The sequence below is a fragment of the Phocoena sinus genome, chromosome 3 (genome assembly GCF_008692025.1).
Source record: "Phocoena sinus isolate mPhoSin1 chromosome 3, mPhoSin1.pri, whole genome shotgun sequence".
NCBI classification, from domain to species: domain Eukaryota; kingdom Metazoa; phylum Chordata; class Mammalia; order Artiodactyla; family Phocoenidae; genus Phocoena; species Phocoena sinus.
In genome coordinates, this window is record NC_045765.1 from 71591504 (window position 1) to 71603555 (window position 12052).

At 41.0% G+C, this 12052-nt stretch overlaps 1 protein-coding gene across 1 annotated transcript in view; it reads right to left on the bottom strand.

Moving 5' to 3' along the window:
• SNCAIP (synuclein alpha interacting protein) overlaps window positions 1–12052 on the bottom strand; it is a 149021-nt gene that overhangs the window by 85686 nt on the left and 51283 nt on the right. The window lies entirely within an intron of this gene.

Genomic DNA, 12052 nt, shown 5'->3' on the forward strand with positions numbered 1-12052 from the left:
ATGAAGTATAGCAGTTTTCTAATTCCTCTACCATTTTTGCAAAGCAGATATACTATGACCTGTTCTGATGATCTCTTGGGGTTAGGATTAGAAAAGAGATGATAGAAAATACTGTGCTACCACAGGGAAGGGAATAAAGAAGACAGGGAGGGAGAGAGGGAGGAAGGAAAGAAGGAAGGAAGCAAGCAAGGGAGGGAAAAGGGAAGGGAGGAAGGAAGACATTTTTATAAACATGGGCATTACGTCCAAGACCAAATCTTTTTTTTTTTTTTGTGGTACACGGGCCTCTCACTGTTGTGGCCTCTCCCGTTGCAGGGCACAGGCTCCGGACGCGCAGGCTCAGCGGCCATGGCTCACGGACCCAGCCGCTCCGTGGCATGTGGGATCTTCCCGGACCGGGGCACGAACCCGTATTCCCTGCATCGGCAGGCAGACTCTCAACCACTGCGCCACCAGGGAAGCCCCAAGACCAAATCTTTAAACTACTGGTTAAAGAAACAGTCTGATAATTTGGAAGTCATTAGGGAGACCCCACCCAACCGCCAGCTGGGCACAAGAGGCTAGGAAAAGATTTCTGTCCTAAGTATGACTGCAGAGTACAGAGCAAGGACAGAAAAACGTCATTGAAACACGCTGCTCAAGTAATCACTTTCTGGATGAATTCTGTTGCCCATTCTGAAGACAAACAATTTTCCCTCTACTCTATTTGCTTATAAGTTTCTCTGTCAATCATCGTATCCGGTACTGTCACAACACGTGCTTCACTCTGACCCAGTGGTGCTCTGGAGCCAGCTTGCCCTGACTTGAGCAACTGTGCACATCTCTCCCCAACTCTGTGCTCAGTGACTGCATGTTGGGAGCTTGAAATTGGGTACGCTGAGAGTACTTATACCATGGAAATTAGCAAACGCTGCACCTCAGGGCTTTTGGTGGAGCAAGAGTTGTTTTAATTGGACAATACTGGCCTGACCAAAAAATACAGATTAGAGTGATAAGAAATTAGCTGGTATTTTACCTACATAAGGATGAGATCAGTATTAGGTACCCACCAGCCCTTTTAATAAGGGTATGGGTAAGAGGTTTACAGCAGTGTTAACAAGTAGGATAGCTGGACCTTGCAATTCCATTGAGGGGAGGTGGAGTTTGGGGGCTGACACTGCCTATTAACCCCCTTGTCCCCAGTTGCCTCTTAAGACAGGTAGCCAACTCAGAGTCCCCACACCACATTTTTCTTCCCTAAGAAACATCCATTACCTCACTGTCAGCTGCAGTCAGTCAAACAGGCACCCCTGGGTTTATACTAATAACAGTAATAATAATATAGTGATAACACAATAATAATGCTCATACTGGTTACTGTTTGACACCGGTTTGAACCAGACATTGTGCTGGTGTTTTGCTTTAATAAATGTAACCTCATTTAATCCTTAATATCATTTTTATGTCACTGCTGAGAAAACAAGACCAGAGACAAAAGTAAATTGCTCAAAGCTGCTAAGTAATGGAGACAGGAATCAAAGCCAGGTATGAGTGATTCCGAAACTACTGCCTCTCCACGCTGTGGAGATGGTGGATTTTCTGTTGACCGTTCTCGATCTTCCCCTAATCATTTACAATTGGTACACCCAATTGTAGAGGCTATAGAGCCTATAATACACTTCTCTTGAGAAATGTTTTCTCGGGTTTATAATACACAAGTCATGCAGATTTTTGGATAGCAATTAGTCTTCTCCATTCTCCTTCAATAATAATAATACCCATTATGGGCATTTACACTTCTGCATCTCAGAAAGATCTTTAAAGATTCTGTATACCCGTTCAAGATGCCTTACTTGAAACAGGAAAGGGCTGTTCGCAGCAGTAGTGAGACCCCCATTCCTGACTATGTTTAAGCAGAGGCACGGTGACTGCCTGGAGTGAGCGGGTAGATGAGTGAAACACAACCCTAAATAGCAGACAACATACAGCCCACCTTAATGTGAGATTTAATTCGGGGTAATGAATTAAGAAATTATGTGATGCTATTTCTTAAACATGCCCTAAGTGTAACAATTTGTGGCAAATACTACTGACTTAGAGCTGACGGCTAAGGGTAAAAAACGTTTGTTAAACTTCCCTCTCTAAAGGCTTACATAAATGTTTGTTTTTCAGAGGATTAGCAAACATGTAATATGTTCCTTTGCATTAGAGCAAAAGTGTAAAATATAAATGTCGCTCTTTTCCTTCAGGGTTATTTATATACTAGAAAAACAGCACACGTTAAAATATAAGGGGAGTAAAATTAATTTTTCTGAATGTTGGCTTGACTGATGGATACTACTTTTGTTAACTAAGGCGCAGTATGGCTAAAGATGAACCTTCCTAAGACTGCCTCAGCTGGTTGTCTACTGAGAACCTATCTTGCGCTCAGCACAGCACTGGACTCCAAGGATGACGCACAGGGGTGGCAGCCACTGTCCCTGCTTTCAAGAGGCGTGTGGTCTAGTTGTAAGAACACAGTGATGCATAACACATATGTTATATATATTATATCATGTAACATGTATGTATACATACACGTATATATCATTTCTTATAAGATATATTTAAATAAATGATTTCCTAATAATCAATAAATCGTGAAGAATACAATGTAATGTAATAAACTGTGTGGTCACGAGTACAAGAATAAAACACTCAGAGAAGAGAGGGACCCATGTGGGCAGAACTATTTTTAACCTCCAGTTCACAGGAAAGGAAACTGAAGCTTGGAGAAGTTAAGCCACTTGCCCTCACCAGCAGGAAGAGGTGGCACTGAACTCCAGACCTCTTGCTTTCGACAACTCTTTTTGAAAGGGAAAGGGAAGGGGAAAAGTGAAGCTGACTGACTTGTGAAGCAGAGGTGCTAAGAAACCTGGATGCCGACTCCAAGCCTCCCCAGGAAGGGCAGTGCTGAGCTCCCGATGGCAGAAATCTCATTTCTGAGAGGCACAAACAAGGCCCAGGACAGGGGGACCCAGGAAGCCCTCCTGCGTCCTCCTCCTCCAAGGACTGCATCCTCCCCCAAGGAAGGTAACTGTCACGTGTAAACTTCAAGAAGGAAAGAAAAAAATTCTTCCTTTGGAAACTAAACTTTGGTTCTGCCAATCCAACTTCACTGGGGTCATTTGAGAACGGAGGCGTTCAAAGGTTCTCCATGGCTTCCATTTACTTTGGCATAAGATTTAACAGAAAAAGAACTAAGGGAGAATTTATATGGCCCAGGCTGTTTTCCAAGTCGCAAACAGCTAAAGTTATTTAGAATTTACTTTAACTCGCAATCACAAGTAAAGTGGTACAGATGTAAATGCTTTCCGTGTGGCTTAAGGCAATCTAGGTTTCCTCAAGTGCACGTGTGCAGTTCTAATAGTAAAGATTTGGATTCGAAATCTCAAAGTACTTCGGGTTCCTCTTGATTAGAGGCTGCTGTTACTTTATGCAACGTTGGGTCGGAGGAGAAGAAATAAAACACACTGCCTTCCTTTGGGCATTAAGTTCTCACAATAGCGCTAAGATAAACAAATCTTGCAGGCTGAGGGAAGGGCATTTACTCCTTTAAATTGAGTATGTAATATAAATAAATATCTTTTAAGAAGAGATGCTTGAAACTTGATGCTAAGTCTGAATCTACACGAGGGCACTAGTTTATTTTAATGATCAGTATAGCTCGTATCGGGGAGGGCATGCCTTCTGGAGAGCAGCGCTGCTCTAACCAAGCAGGATAATTCACTAAGTCACAGAAAGATGCTGCTTGAAATTGTCTGATTTGTTCACTGGCCGGGAACAAACTGATATTTGCATTTTTATATATAACAAAAGGGAGGGAATTACCAAATCTTTTCTCTTGTAATCAATGGCTGTCTGAAGGTTTTTTTCAATTCTTCCTTAAGGCAGTGATTTTGTGACTAGCCTGGGTAGGACTGAAAACCCCCTAGCTCCAAATTAGAAGTGAATAGCGAGGAATGTCAGGCTGGCTGCGGCCAGAGCAATTAAACGGTAATTGCCTTCTAGATATACTAATGTTGCTAATTATATTAGTGTGCTGAGTGCTGGGAAGTGTGGATAAGAGCTCCAGGCCACTCTGGTGGGGAAAGGGAACTAAGATTGATTAAGCCTGGCACTGAGCTGGACCCTTCACATACGCGTTCTCTCCTGAAATCCTCACAGTAAGCTATGAGGAATTATTAGCTTCAATAAAGCTGAGTAACTTGCCCACTGGTTCCAGTCGTACGTGACTGAATCAGAAGGCCCACCAGGGTTATGTGGCTCCAAAGAGCAGTGGGTTGGCAGGGCCTTGAGCGAGAATGGGGAGAAATACTGGATTCAAAACTGGAAAAAATGTGGTAGCAGAGAAAGCTGAGAGAATCTGACAACGAGGCCATGAAGAAAAAGTCTGCAAGTTTGAGGGCCCTGGTGGTGTCTCTCCTTGCTGTATGTGGAAAGGAAGGGCCCAGGATGGGGTAGATTTGTGGGCAGAATTTGGGGAAGCCTCTCCATTAGAATACAGGAGGGCAGAAGGGGAAGACCTGCCACTGGAAGAAGAAGAGTGGCCCCTGGATGTCTGAGGCTGAAAGGCCGGGGAACCAGGAAGTAAAGTAGAGGGCAGTACCTATACATGACACTCTTTAGGCCAATCTATGAGAATGACAAAGTCTGTCCCTAGGAACCCGAAGCCAGAAGACCTGGGTTAAATCATGTATGGATTGTGAAAGGTTTGTCAGGTCATATCTGCTCTGAGCCTCAGATGCCTAATAAGGGGTTTCCCAGAGACAATGAAATATATATAGGCATGTATGTACGTGTGTGTGTGTGTATAAACAAGCACACACATATGTACACACATATATGTTTGTATGCATGTATATGTTTATGTTTATCCACTCACAGTGAGGTGTATGTAAGGTGTGTGTAACAAGGTGATCACAGGTCAAACGAAATCGTGAATCCAGTCGGAAGACTGCAAAGTGTTATATAACTGCTAGTTTTCTGTGACTGGTTCCTAAAATCATAAGACAGTCATAGAGGTGTTTTATGCTTTTAACTGGAAGGTGCTACGTGGCTCTTTGCCAAAGGCTGGAATTCTAAACGCACTGTCTTTGCAGCATAAGCTCAGTTCCTTGGCAGGCAGTTGTGGAAAATTCCCCCAGCCTTCTGCAGGCCTGACTCCAGCCCTGAGCCCCTTGGTCTCCATCTCTATTCTATCCTCTAAAGATTAAACCCATCTCTGGCTTTTTGCACCTGACCACACACATCCTCAAGCCTCACCAACCCTACAAATAAAACCCATCCCAGCTTTGGATTCCATCCCATCTTTTCTCTCCTTCTACCCAAACATCTCAAGAGGGACATCTACATACATTCACTGTTGCCATTTTCATGTCTCCTTTTACTTCTTAACCCACCACAATTTTCTACTTCTGTATCCTTTAAAAATTATTTAGAACAAGATCAGCTCCTACCACTAAATCCGGTAACACCTGAACCTATCCGACATTCTTTCTCTTTTTCCTTTAAGAGTCTAATTTTTTCCTCCCTATAGGTCAAAGGTCTTGGTCCACTGCTCTTCCCATTCAACCACTGACCCCTGCACAGGGGTCACCTGTACAGGTATCCACCTGTTCCTTGATATCACTACCTGGATGCCCACAGGCTCCCCACCTCAAACTTGACCTTACTTGGCAACACCATCATCCTCCACTCTTGGGTATTATTCCTGAGCCTTCCTGCTCCCTTATCCCCTCTCCCTCGCCTGCACATTCAAACATCCCATCAAGTAAAATTTTATCCTTCCATTCTTCTTATCATTTTTTAACTTACAGTTTCCCACTGTTTCTTGCTTGAATGAATTTGAGAAGGACAAAACTAAAGGCAGGGAAACTGGTACATTTTGGCTTCTTCAAAATCGTTCTCTGAGTCTACACAACTTGTAACACAAAAATGGCCTTGACACTTTCCTACTGAAGACGCTTTGGTGCTTTCCAAAGTCCACAGGGCAGAGAGCCAGTTCCTCCACCAGGCACATGAAGGCCCTCACAGGGTGGGGGGGGTGCCTGCCTACTGTTCAGCTCCTCCGGATGTCTGACTCACACCAGAAACTGACATGACACTGGCGTCCTGTGCACACTCCATGCTGTTCCTTGTCCCGGGTTTCAGCTTAGGCCGATGTCTCTGTGTACACCCTTTTCCTCTCATGACCACCACCCCAAACCCTCCAAACCCCTACCTTTGGCTATTCATTTACCAATCAGTGGTGCAATCACTTGCCTATTTACCATAGATCCACTCTCTCAGGTAACTGGACTTCCTAAGCACCGTTGCCAGCTGACTGGCTTCCTGGTAGGTCTTGCTAAGGGCAGATTCGGGCAGAAGATTAGAGGGCAGCACTCTCTCTCTCTCTCTCTCCCTTTCTCTTTCTCACACACACACACCCTTGCCCTGCTACAGGCGGTGTGTCCTGCATATCATCAGCTCCCACAAGGCAGCACCACTAGCATCATTCTTATTATTCTCAATTGTGCTAGAAGGCCCTAATTTGTGGGTGGTAATGGACCTCTTTCCTTTATCCTCTCAGCCCTTGGGGTGGTAGTGGCATTCCTGCTTTTGCTAATCTCAGGATTGCCTTATTGTGCTCAGTCTGGAGTCTCAACTCTTCCAGCACCAGAGTAACTAGTGCCCTATTTTAATTTCCCACTGTTTGAAGTACCTACAGTGGTTTCTGTTTATTCTGACTTGACCCTGACTAGTTCACTCTGTTTACTCTTTAAGCTTATTCTTTAAAGGCTCAACTGAGGGGTTACTTAGGAAGTAACTCCTAAGGAAGCATTCAAACCTACACCTGACTTCGAGTTTAGATTATTTCCTGCCCCTTCCTTCTCTGCAAAGTTTCTGAGCAAATCACATTCAGTGTACACAGCATAACTTAATATTATTATCTGCTCACACATCTGCCTCTCCCATGATAAGATCCTTTGTCTTGTTCACCATAATCCACAGTGCTCAGCAGAGTTTGGCATATGGAAGGCACTCAAGAATTTGTTGAATGAATGAAAAAGCTCACTGAGTGAAACAAGAGAACCAAACAAAGATTTTTTATAAGAAATTAACTTCAGCTTAGCCACAAAAGGTATCCAAAATTTTCCACACTGGTACTGTAGAAAAGTCTTACCACAAAACAAATCATACTTTTATATTTTAAAATAAATATAGGACATACTGCATTTGGGGGAATGATGTGTATCATAAAATCAAAGTCATAACTCCATAAAATTTAGGGTTCATAGTTCCAAAAAGTTCAGACAGGGAATTGGGGAAAGTTAGAAAAAGATGGACATCTGAAAACATGAACACTCCAAACGAGACTGACCAAGGGTCAGGGAGGGCAACAAAGCAGGCAGGAACCCAAGGGGAAAAAAACCCACCACTAATACAAATGACAGGTTCTTCTGAGACTGATTTTATGTTCAAACTGATTTCATGGTCAAATTCTAGCCTTACCCAAATGTCTTATATGTACCTCTTTTTACTACTATTCTCCTCTGTGTTTCCTTTCACTAGGGAGAGCCATTGAAGGCTACTATTTAAAAACTTATTGAATGGAAGGGAACTTCCTCAACTAAATAGAGAATATTTACAAAATCTTATAGCTAGTACCATAATTAAGGGTGAGAAACTCAAAGCCTTCCCACTAAGATCAAAAACAAGGAAAGGATGTCCCCTCTCACTGCTCATTTTCAACATTGTGCTGGAAGTCTTAGATAATGCAGTTAGACAAATGGAAATAAAAGGTACACATATTGAGAAAGAAGAAATAAAACTCTCTTTGTTTGTAGAGGACATGATTGTCTATTTAGAAAATCTGAAAAATTGACAAAAATCTCCTGGAACTAGTAAGTGATTACAGCAAGGTTGCCAGGATACAACGTTAATATACAAAAATCAATTGCTTTCATATATACCAGCAATTAACAAGTGGAGTTTGATACTAAAAGTCCATGATTTACATTAATACTCCCAAAAATGAAATGCTTAGATATAAATCTAACAAAATATGTACAATATCTATATGAGGAAAATTACAAAACTCTGATGAATTAAATTAAGGAAGAACTAGATAAATGGAGAGCGATTTCATTTTCATGGCTAGGAAAACTCAATATTGCCAAGATAGCAGTTCTTCCCAACTTGATCTATAGATTCAATGCAGTCCTAAAGCCCCAACAAGTTATTTCATGGATACTAACAAACTGATTCTAAAATTTATATGGAAAGGCAAAAGACCCAGAATAGCCAATACAATATTGAAAAGAACAGCAAAGTTGGAGGACTACCTAATACGTACTCTAAAGCTATAGTAATAAGACAGAGGAGTATTGGTGAAAAAATAAACAGATCAATGGAACAGAATAGGGAGCTCAGAAACAGACTCATCTAAATATACTCACCTGATATTTGACAAAGGAGCAAAGGCAATACAATGGAGCAAAGACAGTCTTTTCAACAGATGGAGCCGGAACATCCACATGCAAAAAAAACCAATCTTGATATAGACTGTACACCCTTCATAAAAATTAATGCAAAATTGATCATAGATCTAAATGTAAAATGCAAAACTATAAAACCCCTAGATGATAGCATAGGGGAAACCTAGATGACCTTGGGTATGGTGATGACTTTTTAGCTAACACCAAAGGCACAATCGTGAAAGAAATAATTGATAAACTGGACTTCATTAAAATCAAAAACTTCGACTCTGTGAAAGACAATGTCAAAAGAATGAGAAGACAAGCCATAGGCTGTGAGAAAATAGTTATGAAAGACACATATGCTCAAAGACTGTCATCCAAAATATACAAAGAACTCTTAAAACTCAACAATAAAAAAGTGAACAACCGATTAGAAAAATGAACCAAAGATCTTAACAGACACCTCACCAAATAAGAAATACAAATGGCAAATAAGCATATGAAAAGATGTTCCATATCATATGTTATCAGAGAAACTGATAGAAATTGATATTAAAACAATAAGATACCACCACACATCTACTAGAATGACCAAAATCCAGAACACTGACAACACCAAAGCTGACAAAAATGTGGAGCGGAAGGAACTTTCACTCACTGCCACTGGGAATGTAAAATGGGACAGCCATACTGGAAAACAGTTTGGCAGCTCCTTACAGAAGTAAACATACACTTAGCATGCAATCCAGAAATTGTGCTTCTTGGTATTTACCAAAAGGAGCTGAAAACTTACACCCACATGAAAATCTGCACACACATGTTTACAGCAGCTTTATTCATAACTGCCCAACCTTGGAAGCAGTGACGATGACCTTCAGTAGGTGAATGGATAAAAATAAGCTGGAGTACATCCAGATAATGGAGTATAATTCAGCGCTAAAAAGAAATGAGCTATAAAACCATCAAAAGATATGAGAACCTTAAAGTCATATTACTAAATGAAAGAAGTCAATCTGAAAAGGCTACATACTGTAGTGATTCCAACTACGTGACATTCTGGGAGAGGCAGAACTAGAGGAAGAGTAAAATGGGATCAGTGGTTGCCAGGGGTTTGGAGGAGGAGGGAGAGGGATGAATAGGCATAACACAGATGATTTACAGGGCAGTGAAAATATTCTGTACAATACTATAATGTTGGATATGTGTCATTATACATTTGTCCAAAACCATAAACTATACAACACCAAGAGTGAACCCTAAAGTAAACTATGGGCTTTGAGTGATAATGATGTGCAAATGTAGACGCATCAGCTGTAACAAATGTACCACTCTGCTGGGGGATCTTGATAATGGGGGAGGCTGTGCACATGTGGGGACAGGAGGTCTACAGGAAGTCTCTGTACTTTCCTCTCAATTTTGCTGTGAACCTAAAACTTCCTAATAAAATAAAGTCCTTAAGAAATACTGATTATCTAGCAAAATCCTATCTGTGTGTAAATTAAGGAAATTAAATCTAGGAGGGACAAGTGACTTGCTTAAGGCTGCATGGTTTTCCAACTGCAGAGCTGGGAAGAGGACACAGGTCTCCTGAGTTGTTCTGTCTGCGACACTTTTCAAATTTGTTAAAAAATAAAAAATATAAATAAATAATAGTACTAAAAATAAATGAAATTAGTGAAAAAATACTTTTTTTTTTTGACATGAAGGCAACTTGACCTTGGGTGGGCCACTGCCCATGCATTCATACTGAAGCACCCAGTCCAAATGACTTCACTAGTGAGACATGCATAAACACAGGGTGCCACACTTTTACTGTAAGCCGGCAAAGGTCATGGTGGTACAAATGATACATCTGTCTTAAATACAACATTTTAAGAATATGCACCAAAGTCTGTACACCAGAAACTAACACAACATTGGAGGTCACCAATACTTCAATGAAAAAAATGAGTCTCACAACTATGTCAGATAACTGAATAAGCAGCTGAACACAGACGCTTATTTTTTCAGAGGAATTACGTGTGGTGGCTTGTTTTAAGATATTTTTCAGCTTTGAACCATTTAAAATCAACCAAGAGATGCTTTACAAGTCCTCACCAGTTTCTAGCACTGTTCTAGGTGCTAGGGCAAATGGGGATTATGTTTTCTTTCTTCCTTTTTCCCTTTGTATTTAAGTCATGTTGGGTCCACATTTTCAACACTCAGGTTTACTTCTGGTTCTACATTCATTTCCCCTTTTCCTGGACCTAACTGTTTCAGATGATGTATGGCAAAGGGAGCAAATCTCAACCATCAGGGCCCTGGTCAATCTCAGCCACCTTACACAGGGTTTCCCAGAGAAGGAACTCTGTCACTTCAGACCAAGTCCCTCCTGGGAAGCAATGCCAACTTGTAGAACAAGAGTTCAACTCCTTGAACTCTCGGCATTAAGTGCAACAAAGTCAGTGAGACAGCAGAAGCCACGGTACCTGGAAACTCAATGTTTTAAACATAGATTCTTTCCCTTTTGACCATATGTTTCGTCTGTGCCTCAAACCTTATCAAACTTTTCAAACTCCATCCTCCAAGGGGAAGCTAGCTGGAGCACATGTTGCTACATTATTCAATTCACTTGCATGTGTTTGTTATCATTATATCATTATTGGGCGGGATGGGCATTGTCAAGGCCTCTGAGTGTGGCTCGTGCTCCGTTCAGCCTCAGTTGGCCCTCTGCTTCATTTGTCAAACTCCAATTGAGTTCTTGGCTTGCTCCACTCTTGTTATCTAGTGAAATGTAGACATTCTCCAGTTTCCTCCTCCTTCGTTTAATCTGATCCTGCGCTTGCTAACCAGTACACATTCCTATGAGTGCTCTGACTTCAAACATTCCATTTCTACTGATAAGCCTTAAAATTTCTCTGTTCTAATCCACTATAGTTCTCTTCAAGTCAATACTGTAGTTTTCCTGCACATCTTTGAGCTTAAAAGAGGACAAACCTGGCTCTCCACCATTATTCTTTTCATTTGCTCCATTCCTGGGGTCAAAAAACACCCAGATTCCTGAATTTCCAACACACACCCGGTGGTGATTTATACTGGTGATCTTTGTACCTCAGTGGGCAATGATATCTGTATTCATCTCACACTCCTGACAAATCTCTATCATCCAATGATCACAGGCATTTAAGTGATAGAGACTCAGAATCTTCATCTATCAAATAGGAACATTTGACCTCTGGGTGTTGTTTAAAATTTTTTTTTATTGAAGTATAGTTGATTTAGGTGTACAGCAAAGTGATTCAGTTCTATATACCTATATCTGAATATATAGAGATATTCCTTTTCAGATTCTTTTCTATTATAGGTTATTACAAAATATTGAATACAGTTCCCTGCACTATATAGTAGGTCCTTGCTGTTTATCTATTTTATATATAGTAGTGTGTACATCTTAATCCCAAACTCCTAATTTATCCCTCTCCCCTTCCCGCTTTGGTAACCATAAATTTGTTTAGTAACTCGAAATCTGTGAGTCTATTTCTGGTTTATAAGTTCGTTTGTATCTTTTTTTTAATATTCCACATATAAGTGAT